The sequence below is a fragment of the Dreissena polymorpha genome, chromosome 1 (genome assembly GCF_020536995.1).
Source record: "Dreissena polymorpha isolate Duluth1 chromosome 1, UMN_Dpol_1.0, whole genome shotgun sequence".
NCBI lineage: Eukaryota > Metazoa > Mollusca > Bivalvia > Myida > Dreissenidae > Dreissena > Dreissena polymorpha.
The window spans coordinates 77,470,065-77,483,500 of record NC_068355.1 but is presented as its reverse complement, the minus strand read 5'-3'; the positions used below and the strand labels follow the sequence as shown (position 1 = coordinate 77,483,500).

Genomic DNA, 13,436 nt, shown 5'->3' with positions numbered 1-13,436 from the left:
TTTATATAAAGTGATGTTCACCAATTTGGGAATTAAGTGAAGAATACCCAGAAGTGCATAATTTTAATGCAAAACGGGTTGCAGTGTTTTATTGCAATGTGCATTTTGTTATAACAACCCGTTGTGCACTAAACTCTTTTTGCAATACAACCATTACATATGAACTTATTGATTCAAATTGATTTGAAACGCTGAAAAGAAAGATTCAAATGTCGTATATATGGAGATGTATACATATAATAAGACAGAGGTGTAAGAATCGACCTTAAATTAACAGACATTGAAAGTGACCAATGCCATGAGTAAATGTGATAAACAAACACAGAATGTATATAAACAGTTATCTTAACACTTTCATGATTAAGCGATTTTAACCCAGAAATCCAATACTGTTATTGCAAAACGGTTTGCAGTGTCTTATTGCGATGCAAATGAAGAAATAAAAGCCCGTTTCGCAATAAACTCGTTTTGCGTTAATACATCACACATGTACTAATTGACCCCAAGTGATTGGACACTTTTCGAAGAAAGTATCAAATGTTGTTTATAATGATTTGTTTTCGAAATAAGACCGAGGTGTTAGACTCGACCAACAAATTAAAGGCAGTTAAAGTTATCAATTTCATTAGTAAATGTGATACAACAACACCAAATTGGTGTAGAAAGTGATTTCAATCAATGCCATACTTAATTGAAGAAAACCGAGAAATGCAATTTTATTGCAAAAACGGGTTAGTGTCTTATTGCAATTTGAAATTTCCATAACAACCCGTTTTGCATTAAACCCGTTTTGCAATACATTTATTGCAAAACGGGTTTATTGCATAACGGGTTGTTATGGTTGGAGTGTCCAATTTCATGAGTAAATGTGATAAACAAACACAGGATGTATATAAACAGTGATCTTAACACTTTCATGATTAAGCGAATTTAACCCAGAAATCCAATAATGTTATTGCAAAACGACTTGCAGTGTCTTATTGCGATGTAAAAATGAAATAAAAGCCCGTTTCACAATAAACTCATTTTGCACTAATACATCACACACGTATTAATTAATTACAGTTGATTGGACACTTTTCGAAGAAAGTCTCAATGTTGTTTATAAGATTTTTTTTTCAAAATTAGAACGAGGTGTAAGATTCGACTAACAAATACAAGGCAGTTAAAGTCATCAAGTTCATGAGTCAATGTGATATAAAAACACCGAATTGGTGTAGAAAGTGATTTCAACCAATGCAATACTTAATTGAAGAAAACCGAGAAATGCAATAATTTTATTCCAAAACGGGTTAGATTGTCTCATTGCAATTTGAAATTGTCATACCAACCCGTTTTGCAATAAACCCGTTTTGCAATAAATGTATTGCAAAACGGGTTTGAGTGTCTTATTGCAATTTGCTTTTTTTACAACAACCCGTTTTGCAATCAACCCGTTTTGCAATAAAATCATCACTCTTGTATAAATTATTTCAAATGGATTGAAAGAGTAAAAAGGGAGTTTCAAGTGTTGTATTTAAATAAAATTGTTATAAAAAATATACAAAATGTGAGTTTAGACTTAAAATGCATAGAAAGTGATGCATTTCGAGATTTAATACGATAAAACAACACAGAATGTGTATCGAAAGTGATTTCCAACAATTTAGTACTAAAGTTGCAAAATGCAATAACATATGGAAAAACGCGTTGAAATGTCTTATTGCAATGTGAATTGTGTGTAACAATCCGTTTCGCAATAAAATCATCACATATATACTAACTGTTTCATATTGATTTGAAACGGTTTAAAGGAAGTTTTAAATGTCGTCTCTAACGTAAATATGATAAAACAAGGCTGAATGTTTAAATGAAGTGATGTTCACCAATTTGGGAAGTAAGTGAAGAATACAAAGAAGTATACAAACTCCATATATACGACATTTGAATCTTTCTTTTCAGCATTTCAAATCAATTTGAATCAACAAGTTCATGTGTAATGGTTGTATTGCAAAAAGAGTTAAGTGCACAACGGGTTGTTATAAAAAAATGCACATTGCAATAAAACACTGCAACCCGTGTTGCAATAAAATTATGCACTTCTCGGTATTCTTCACTTAATTCCCAAATTGGTGAAATCACTTTATATAAACATTCAGCCTTGTGTTATCATATTAACTTAAGAGACGACTTTAAAACTTCCGTTATACCATTTCAAATCAATATGAAAACAATTAGTATTAAATTTCGAAATGCATCATCTTCCGTGCATTTTAAGTCTTAACTCAGAGTTGGTCTATTGTTATAACAATTTTATTTAAATACAACACTTGAAACTCCCTTTTGACTCTTCCAATCCAATAAGACACTCCAACCCGTTTTGCAACAAATTTATTGCAAAACGGGTTTATTGCAAAACGGGTTGTTGTAAAAACATCAAATTGCAATAAGACACGGGTTGTTACATAGCTCTGCAATTTAATTAAGTTTACTTTTGTTTTTTCCTATTAGTATTTTTATATATAATTTTATAGGAAATTGTGAATTCTTGAATTCGAAAGTTAAGCTTAATTTAATTAACGTTCATGTTATTGAACATTTTCATTTTTATTTAATTTAATGTACGTTGAGTCAATGCCGTAACATCCGCTATCTGTTATAATTTGTATTATCCTGATGAAGGCGTTAGCCGAAACGTTGATAAAAAAGGAAAGAAAAATATGTGTTTTTGTTGGATTTATCATACTGTATATTCTTGTAAAATAACGACGTACAAGGATATATACTGATGTAAGCGAAAAGGAGTGAATATACATTATAACTCACAGAAAAGCGCAGAAAAGTGGAATACATCGATCATGCGGCATCGTTTTTATGTAACCAACCCTAGCGTGGATGGTTTATTTTCCCCATTCATCAACAGACCAGCTCTTTTGAAAGACACATGTTTTTATATGTATACTTACCGAGCATTTATCGATACGATATTGTATTGCAACATTAATTTAAAAACATGATCAATTCTAACAGCAGGTTGTGAAAAATGGGGCAACTAACGTAGTGAACTTGTGCAATTTAAACATTATTTAAACTGGCTACGCAAACCTCGGCAAGAGGAAGCATCCACCAAATATGCCAAGAAAGTTTCCTCTGGTGCCAACCTTCGATCACTTAAACACAATTCAAATAAGCGATGCAAAAAGTGTGACAGCATTTATATAAATATTCTAAATGTCCCAGACTTTGTTGTTTATTGCAATTGTTTATATTTGTGATACAATTATGTTATTTGCTATCATTTGTTTAATGTTTTAAAATTAAAACAAATATGTACTAGTGATTGATTATCCCCACGCTTTTTGAAAAAAAGGTGGGGATATTGTGGTTATCTCCGCCGTCCGTCCGTCCGTCTGTCTGTCTGTCCGTCCTGGCCACTATCTCCTCCTACACTAAAAGCACTAGAACCTTGAAACTTACACACATGGTAGCTATGAGCATATGTGCGACCCTGCACTATTTGGAATTTTGATCTGACCCCTGGGTCAAAAGTTATAGCGGTTGGGGTGGGGCCGCGTCAGAAATTATCACTCATTTTTTTAGGTTATTTTACATTTACTTCTTTATTTCTACACCGATTCACTTCAAATTGATACTGGACCTCTCTTATGACAATACGGTCAATCTCAACCATGCATGGCCCCATTCCCAACCCTGGGGCGCCCCGCCCACATAGGCCACACCCACCAAAAATTTCCATTTACTATAATTTTTTCATTTCTACACGGATTCACTTCAAATTGATACTGAACTTTTGTTATGACATTAGGGTCAATCTCAACTATGCATGGCCCCAATCCCAACCCTGGGGCGCCCGCCCACATAGGCCACACCCACCAAAAAATTCCATTTACTATAATTTTTTCATTTCTACACGGATTAACTTCAAATTGATACTGGACCTCTCTTATGACAATACGGTCAATCTCAACCATGCATGGCCCCATTCCCAACCCTGGGGCGCCCCGCCCACATAGGCCACACCCACCAAAAATTGCCTTTTACTATAATTTCTTCATTTCTACACCGATTCACTTCAAATTGATACTGAACCTCTCTTATGACAATACGGTCAATCTCAACTATGCATGGCCCCATTACCAACCCTGGGGCCCCGCCCACATAGACCACACCCACCCAAAATTGCCTTTACTATAATTTCTTCATTTCTACACCGATTCACTTCAAATTGATATTGAACTTCTCTTATGACAATACAGTCAATCTCAACTATGCATGGCCCCATTACCAACCCTGGGGCGCCCCGCCCACATAGACCACACCCACCCAAAATTGCCTTTTACTATAATTTCTTCATTTCTACACCGATTCACTTCAAATTGATACTGAACCTCTCTTATGACAATACGGTCAATCTCAACTATGCATGGCCCCATTACCAACCCTGGGGCCCCGCCCATATAGACCACACCCGCCCAAAATTGCCTTTTACTATAATTTCTTCATTTCTACACCGATTCACTTCAAATTGATACTGAACTTCTCTTATGACAATACGGTCAATCTCAACTATGCATGGCACAATTACCAACCCTGGGGCGCCCTGCCCACATATGTCACACCCACCCAAAATTGCCTTTTACTATAACTTCTTCATTTCTACACCGATTCACTTCAAATTGATACTGAACCTCTCTTATGACAATACGGTCAATCTCAACTATGCATGGCCCCATTACCAACCCTGGGGCCCCGCCCACATAGACCACACCCGCCCCAAATTGCCTTTTACTATAATTTCTTCATTTCTACACCGATTCACTTCAAATTGATACTGAACTTCTCTTATGACAATACGGTCAATCTCAACTATGCATGGCACAATTACCAACCCTGGGGGGCCCTGCCCACATATGTCACACCCACCCAAAATTGCCTTTTACTATAACTTCTTCATTTCTACACCAATTCACTTCTAATTGATGATGAACTTCTCTTATGACAATACGGTCAATCTCAGCTATGCATGGCCCCATTACCAACCCTGGGGCACACCTAGGTCAAATATTCGGCGTGGGGATACGCGTCGGCCTCTGCCGCGCCATTTCTAGTTTAAAATATAATTACAACTTCTGTCACTTTCATATGAATGCTGCATTCTGATTGGATAATTTGTTCACGTGACAGGTTTTTCATTTTTCGATGAACCCACTTCGTATGCAAATTTAAACATGAATATTCATGGCGCTACTTTCTGGTCATAAACAAGTTGCCAAAATGACGTTATATTTTGCGCGAAACTTAATGGCGTTGTTTTTATTGGTCAATAGCGAAATGACGTTATATTTTTTGCGCGAACTTCAACGATATACCCATTTGACAGAGATGAAACCGAAACTGAAAATAGATTCATACGCTAGATAAATAAGGACTTTTATGACCCTTGCCACGAGAGAATTTCAGCTTTAAGATCATTTTGTGATGTAATTATAAGAATTGAATAGCATATTTCAGCATTTCTTCGGTGTATGAACTGTCCGCAAAAATACACCTAATTTATGCATAAATGTTAAGGTGGTGATGATATTATATAAATATTACATGTCTGACAGGGTGACAGTAAATTTGTCAACTTGAGGAAATACTGTCAACCGACCCGCTGGGTCTTACGATCAGTAGTGGGCAGTTTCTTGCCAGGCGTCGCTCCAGCTACGTATTTAAGCATTATGCAGCCTTATGCGCGTAGGGACTTACAACATTGGAAATAAACACACACACACAAGGTTACAAAGTAAAACGATGTTTTTTTCCGGAAATGCACGCCGCGGACGTCGATTGGTTTACTTTAGCATTAAACACATCAGCATGACATGTGCCAATAGTAAATTACCAGTCTAAATTGTTCAACACGTGGCCTGGGTAACGACTCAAAAATGATTGTTGAATGTATGGCCCAATCGGAACGCGTCTAAATCTCATATTTTAGGCGAAGTTGAACGAAATCTTCGCGAAGTACTCACAAAATAATGACGTTTATCACACATAAAAATGTAAATAATATTGATACACGGAATTTCTACTGGCCCGACGGGCGTACGATATGGCAATTTTAATAGGCTCGAGCTATAATTTACACGCCCAGGCCACCGGGCGTGCGCTTATTTCGCAGACTGCATATATCATACAATATTTTATTAATCTCGCCCAGGAAATTCGTTAGTAAGCTCGCCAAAGGCTCGCTTACTAACAAAATTCCTGAACTCGTTTAATAAAATATGGTATCATATGACAACTTGTGCCAGATCCTATACTTACCATACTGTATGATTCAGAACTAGAAGTAATTGTATCAATTGGTGCGTTTCACGCTAAGTATACTATTATTGCAAGATATGACAAGAAAGACGTGCATACAAGTTCAGTCAGCTATAAACTTTGGTCATACGTAGTAAATTAAATAAAAAAGTAACAAAGTGGGTCGCGTTTTTGAGCGTTATAGTGTTTTATGTGTTGCTTTGCATAATTCAAAATTAAATCAATAAATCGATAAGTCATATCAGACTTTGCAAAGTAAGATTTTCTAGCATACTAGAATCAAAATCAAATGCTGTCCGATTTGTGTCCCATACAATGCATCATACATGTTGTAAGATTTAATAAAACAGTCTTTGCACTTTCCATGAGAATAATAATGTTGGGTTTATTTTAAGACATCTAAAATTAGTTTATCGGAAACATTAACCACGAACAAATTAATTTCAAATACTTGAAATTCATTTCGTCATTATGGATCGATTCGTACGTGGTATTGTATTGCAGTTTTAAATTTGATCAATAACCTTACAAAACGTGAGTATAGAGAAAAAAATTATCAAATACAGTTTCGTAATATTCGATATATTTTCGATGATCAGATACTGCATATGTCCAGTAAAATAAAAAAGTAATCTATTTGGATATGACGTTATGTTGATCTGCAGGATCTATTTTGTGCAAAAACCATCTTGTTTGTTTTAACAGCTCCTCGTAGTTCGTGTATAAAATAATATGTTATGTACCTTTGTAATCCTGTATTTGCGCAAGATATACAACTTATGGACGATTTTTGGTACATAACATTAAAGCGGGTATATACGATTTTTTTATGTGTGTTTAATTGTAATATATTGATAAAATATGTTACAATTACACAAAATAGGCAAGAAAAATTATACATTAAAGCCGAATTTCATAAAATGCAGCAAAGACAAATTAGCGCCCCGAGCCGATAGTGACGTACATATTTTCCTACAATAACCAAAGCATTCGTCTTTATATTAGGATCGGAGTAAGAGTTCGTGTGTCGTATGAATAGATTTCGTTGCAGGAATTCAAATAAACCGTTAAACTAAGTTTAGATTCACATCGTACATGTATGGTATACATGCTGGCGAATTCGGCTGTACAGCCGTTTTCAATTTCAGAATTGAATATTTGGCTTATTTTGCATTTTTCGACACATGTTCTTCTTAACTTTTATTTTAATTTATATTGAAATATATATATATATAATAAGTTTTTTACACAGTTTATATAAATTCATAAATATTTGACAAAATCGTATATACCCGCTTTAATAAATAGACCTATATACTGCTTTGAGATATCGATATGCTTTTTAAAATTAATATTTAGTGACGGTATACTTGTATAAAAGGTTATATAAAATTTAATGCACAAACATATATTTGATTTGTGGTTTTAAAGGGACCGTCAACCAGATTGACGAAAATAAGAGAAAAGTTCTAAAATACCGTATTTTTTTACAATTATTAGTTTATATTGATTAAAATATCACGACTGGTATATTACATCAATTAAAAAAAGTTAATATTTTCAGCATATTCGGTATTAAAATTTCGCGATGTGAAATCGAAAGTACATCGCGAAAATAAGTGACATAACGATATACACACTATAAATAACGCAAGTAGATTGATAATTTTATATATAAATATATACAATTCAGTACGCATGCACAGTTTGCATTCCGGGGTTTACAACTTGACGATGATGATCAATCTACTTGCGTTATTATTCGTTCACTGACATTACCTGGTACACTTATGAAAACTTAACAACTTTTTCAAGTAATGTAATATACCAGTGGTGATATTTTAATCAATAATAATTGTAAAAAATACGGTATTTTAGAACTTTTCTTTTTTTCGTCAATCTGGTTGACGGTCCCTTTAACCCGTGAGGGACTCCGGAATCACGTACGCAAATTAAATAATATAGCAGAATCGTGATTGCTCCCTGTAGCAGAATGTTCATATTCAAAATACTTTTCGACGTAGGAGGTTTAACATAGACTTTGTCAAAGGAGCGAAATTTAGCAAATGTATAGCCATACACGTGTGGCTGACCCGATAGAAGAAGTAAAAATGTTGCACTGTTTGTACAATGTCGTTATGAAGTCCTTGTTGGTGTTATTCTCTTTTTAACGCAGATTTACCACTAATCTTTATGTACCTTTTCTTTTATCTTTGTAGGCTGCGTCGTTTGAATTGGAATAATAATTATTTGATTTACTTATTCAATTTTGGTGTGTTTATATTGGATAAGCAGATGTCGCATTCAATATTATACATTTGTTTTGTTTATGGAACTAATAAAAACATTTAATTACAGATTCGCATTTGTATAATATTTAATAATATCGAATGTAAATTAGTCAAACACAATGATAACAATTATCACATCGAGAAAGTATGGAAATATCGAATTATTTTTGTGTTTCAGACAATTGCTTATTTTGAACATAAATATGGTATATGCCTCCGCTTATTGCTCAAGCATTTGCAAAATTGCTATGTTTTGGTGTTTTCTTGTAATTGTTTTGGTCAACAACTACGCAAGTTTCCACACAATGAAATTCATCATTTTGGGAAGGTTCTTTTGCAATAGCAATACTGAAAATACAATAATAATCATAACGTATCAAAATACGTACATACAAAACATATCAAAACTACAAACCATGCTTTGCTGAGATGACTTCTGTTCTTTAAATGCAAACATTATGTCGGCATTGAATTGTGGATATAGTTTCTGACAGGCGATGTGGAGGTCACGGATTCGATCTCTACTGTGGTAGCGGTGTTCAGATCTCCCTATAAGACACAAATCAATAGCTAATTCATGGAAATTAGCATATGAACGTTTCACAAGCCTTAGTGCGAATTCAATGCAATCAAGCCATATAAATATATTAAAAATAAAAGCATAAAACAGTTTGGCAGGTTGTTTTCACTGTAGTTTGTAGATGAGACCCGTATATGATTATTGACAATTTGGTATCGGGCACACATTTATGAAACTTTATTATAATGCTCCCGGAAATAGTTTTCTTACGTCAATTAAATGTTAAAAATGCTGTCATCTTTTCGAAATGTCATTAGTTAATGCCTACACGCGTAATATGTTGTCAATATAGAGAATTGTACGCGCTCATCAGGAAACAAACATTACATAAACCACATGTATGCATTAAAGTTGCATGACATAACAGCTTTATTTATGATATACGCATTCCAATTCAACAATAAATTAACAGGGAATGTACTGATACATCAAACAATCCTGCTTTTGATCTATATCATACCACTTGTTCAAGATACATGTCTTAAATTTTGTATTAGCGAAATAAATAAACAATTTAATAATATTTATTATTTAATCTACCAACTGAAATCACATTATAATTAGAAAACATCACGTTTGACCAATTTATATTGAGTTGCCGATCAACTTATATGTTTTTATAAGTTTACAATTGAATTACTAAATGAAATGACATGTGAAGATAAAATATGTATGAGCAATAAAGCGTTAAATGTCAAATGCCTATCAAAAGTGCGGTGTCACGATCTTTCAAAACATTTTTTGTTAAATCCATCAAAATTATTATCGTAAACAAAAGTCCCGAAAGAATGAAATGGAAATAAATACAAAAGTAATAAATATGAGCAAAGCGCATCATTACATAAGATGATACGGCTGTTGTTGAATAAGCAGTCTTATTTTCAATAGCACCTCCATGGCATAGACGTTAGCGTGTTTGCCTCTGGAGCACGGATATTCCAGTACAGTGTCGCAAGTATTGCTTGAGAATTGTATTGTTCACGAATAAAAACGACGTCGGAAGCGCTAACAACAGAGGAAAAAACAGCAGCATCAGCTGAAAAGCGTAATATATATTAAATATATTTACTTCTGTGTTTTTAATTTATATGGTACCATAGCGAATTTTATTTACAGTGTTTTCTCATTTTGGAACGCCCATCTCATTTGATCGATAATTTACAAGTTGCGCCACGCCGTACTGGGACTCTTTGTCTCGTCTAGGTTCCGTAACTAAATTAAGAGATTCAACTTTTAATTTCATATATTAAATGTTCAAATATTATGTTCAACATGATTGTTGCTAGACCAATGATTTCTATGAAACTGTTTTATGTCGACTTTAGAATTAAGTTTATTATTGAAATGCTTATCGACGCTTCAGGTCAAAAATCGCATACATGCCAGATCGTTTTAAAACTCAAACTCGAGGTATAGTCCGTTTTTTCTCAACTGTAAATTGTTGCTAAATGCCAAAAGCAATGAAGCTTGAGAAAAATGATGTCGCACGCGTCATTTTGATAACAATTAGAACAAGACTATTGCCAAGCAATATAGTCCCCTACCGGCTCCACCATTGTCAGAAATTCCACCATAGTCAGAATGTTTTTTAAATTTGTTTCCCATAGCAACCAGATTTTTTTACGTAGGAACAAAATGAAATGACGTGCATAATGTCCATATTGCCATCTATCCATGTTTCAAGTTTCATGAAAAAATATTAAGAAATTTTAAAGTTATCGCAGGATCCAGAAAACCACCATTTTCAGCAGTATTTCTAGTCTATTTGTTGCCATAGCAACCATAATTTTTGACGTAGGAACAAAATGAAATGACGTGCATAATGTCCATATTGCCATCTATCCATGTTTAAAGTTTCATGAAAAACTACTTTTAAAGTTATCGCAGGATCCAGAAAAGTGTGACTGACAGACAGACAGACAGACATACAGACAGAAAGACAGACAGACAGACAGAGCACAAACCATAAGTCCCCTCCGGTGAAACCGGTAGGGGACAATAACCACATGCTTGATCAATTCTTTGAGTTCATACGTCGGTCTTCAATCAATCTTTAAATAACAATTAAAATTCATTTCGTGTTAACATTCGCAAACTTTAATGTAATGTATCACGTCACACAAATATTTAAATCGAAGCTGTAGTTCGCTACGTTTGGCTGAATCAAACCAATGAGCTTTCAATTGAAAGGCTGAGTACTTTTAAATTTGTAATTGCAAAGTCATTAAATAATAAACATGAACTCGATGTCAAAAATCAAATGGTATACTAGTATCAATAAAACGCAATATTTGTCCAACAAAATTAGAGTGCTTGTTTACATAATTGATTGCTAAATCAACATTAACTATTATTTATTAACCTGAGAACATGTCATGTAATGCACCTTAAGATTGTGTTGAACATGAATGTTTACTTGTAATTGAATTTTGTTAAGCGTTATATGAATTAACGTTGATCCTGTTATGTAGCGCTTGTATGGCTTGAATTATTTGGATCACGTATCTGCATAAATTCTTTTAAACCTCCCTTACAATTCTGAGAATGTCGTTAACTTTGCATTTCTAAACCATCTGTTCGGTTCAGCTTGACAGTCAGGTCTATTAAAACCCAATTGCTTTCATGAATTGCCTTGCCGACCTCTAGGGACAACAGGCTAAATCCTTTGGCGTAAAGTGTCTCCCAGATTAGCCTGTACAGTCCGCTACGGTAATCAGGGACTTGTAGGAAATGTTACATTTGAAAGATGTCTCTTCGAAACGAAAAACAGTCTAAGAATAAAGTGGGCGTCCCAGGTAAGCATTGGCGGACTGCAAAAGCTAATTTGATATTATATTTAACCCGCATAAAAACCGCATCATTTCATTTTGAAAGTTACTAATATAAGATTTAATTGTGTACATGCCATGTTTACGAATTTGCGTATTATTCTTTATAACAAATAACAAATGTGCAAATACTCCCACAAGTACTTGCCTCAAACGGAAGCTTGCGTGACAGGAATATGTATGTCATGTGTTCGACCTAGGAATATATTTCTAATTTGTTTTACATTGTTAGAAATTAATTGATTATATGCAGGCAGCCATATTTTGTTCTTGTTATGTAAAGGAAACAAGAGTAGTGTTCGGTGCCCCACTTAATATATTGTCTACACTGTTAATATTTACGGTATATTCTAAGGTCAGAAAAGTATATTACTTTATCCTATAACAGCTTAAATCCTTCTTTAATCGGTTCTCGTTTGTGCTAAACAACACTTCTATTGTCCAACACTTCTAATGTTTTTTATTGTAAAAATCAGCATATAGGATGATTAATAAGTCATTGTTTAAAATTCCGAAATGGATTGCCTCCATCTACCAACGATCTGTATTAGTGTGTCATGAGCGTTAGACGTTTGTCAAATGGACTAATACATTCTCCCGATAACATATAGCTACATTAATGAACTAAACAAAAAAAACTTTTATTTATTAACGAATTTATTGCATGTGATTGCAATGTCCATACACTGTGCTTTGATCCTTTTCGAAGTTTAACGTCAGCTTTTATCTTGTACTGTCAATCTCTCATACCCTTCCAACGGTGTTTTGCCTTATGCTGTACTATAATAACATATAATATGTTTCATGTATGTATTTGTTACTTACACAAATAAACCAGTCAAGTCTAATTTAGTCGTTTTTATGTGCCCAAGTCACATTCTCTCAACAATTCGTTGGTTATTATACCCGCCTGATTATGCAGTTAGTGCACAAATATGTCTATATCAATTTGTAATAATGACCCGGGAAAACACACGTTGCTCTTAACGAAATGAACCGTTTGCGCAACATATGCTTGGCAAGAAAATGAAAAAAAATACTTTCATAAAGCACGTTCAACATTTTTAATTCTTATTTAAGTCTTGCATTACGTAATCAATCTTCGTCCGCCTCAATTAGAAGCATACAGTGACGACGGTTTAATTGTAAATACAAATAACAGCAAATATCGATGTGGTGAATGACGTAAATCGCGTTCACTGCCTTCGGAGTTTAAAACGAAAGAAAAGGCCGTTACGTTCTCAATATATGCGACGTAGCCAATGAAAACGCTTTGTGATTTATTCTGTCTGAAAAAATAGTTAACATATAGGTTTATAAGTACCAAGAAAAGTTTTCTCACCGGAGTACAATTTGGTGCATTAGAGTTCATGAAGTAATAAAAACAATGCAGTGTTGATTATTTGTTGAATACAAATACGGATA

General features: G+C 34.1%; 2 protein-coding genes across 4 annotated transcripts in view; one reads left to right on the top strand and one right to left on the bottom strand.

Moving 5' to 3' along the window:
* The window catches only part of LOC127836334 (uncharacterized), a 493,739-nt gene that overhangs the window by 172,569 nt on the left and 307,734 nt on the right, over positions 1-13,436 (bottom strand). The window lies entirely within an intron of this gene.
* The window catches only part of LOC127836467 (sushi, von Willebrand factor type A, EGF and pentraxin domain-containing protein 1-like), a 67,281-nt gene continuing 67,218 nt past the window's right edge, over positions 13,374-13,436 (top strand). Inside the window, exon 1 of the mRNA XM_052363119.1 lies at positions 13,374-13,436. This exon is cut by the window's right edge and continues 47 nt beyond it. The gene's annotated coding sequence lies outside the window, so the exon portion shown is untranslated.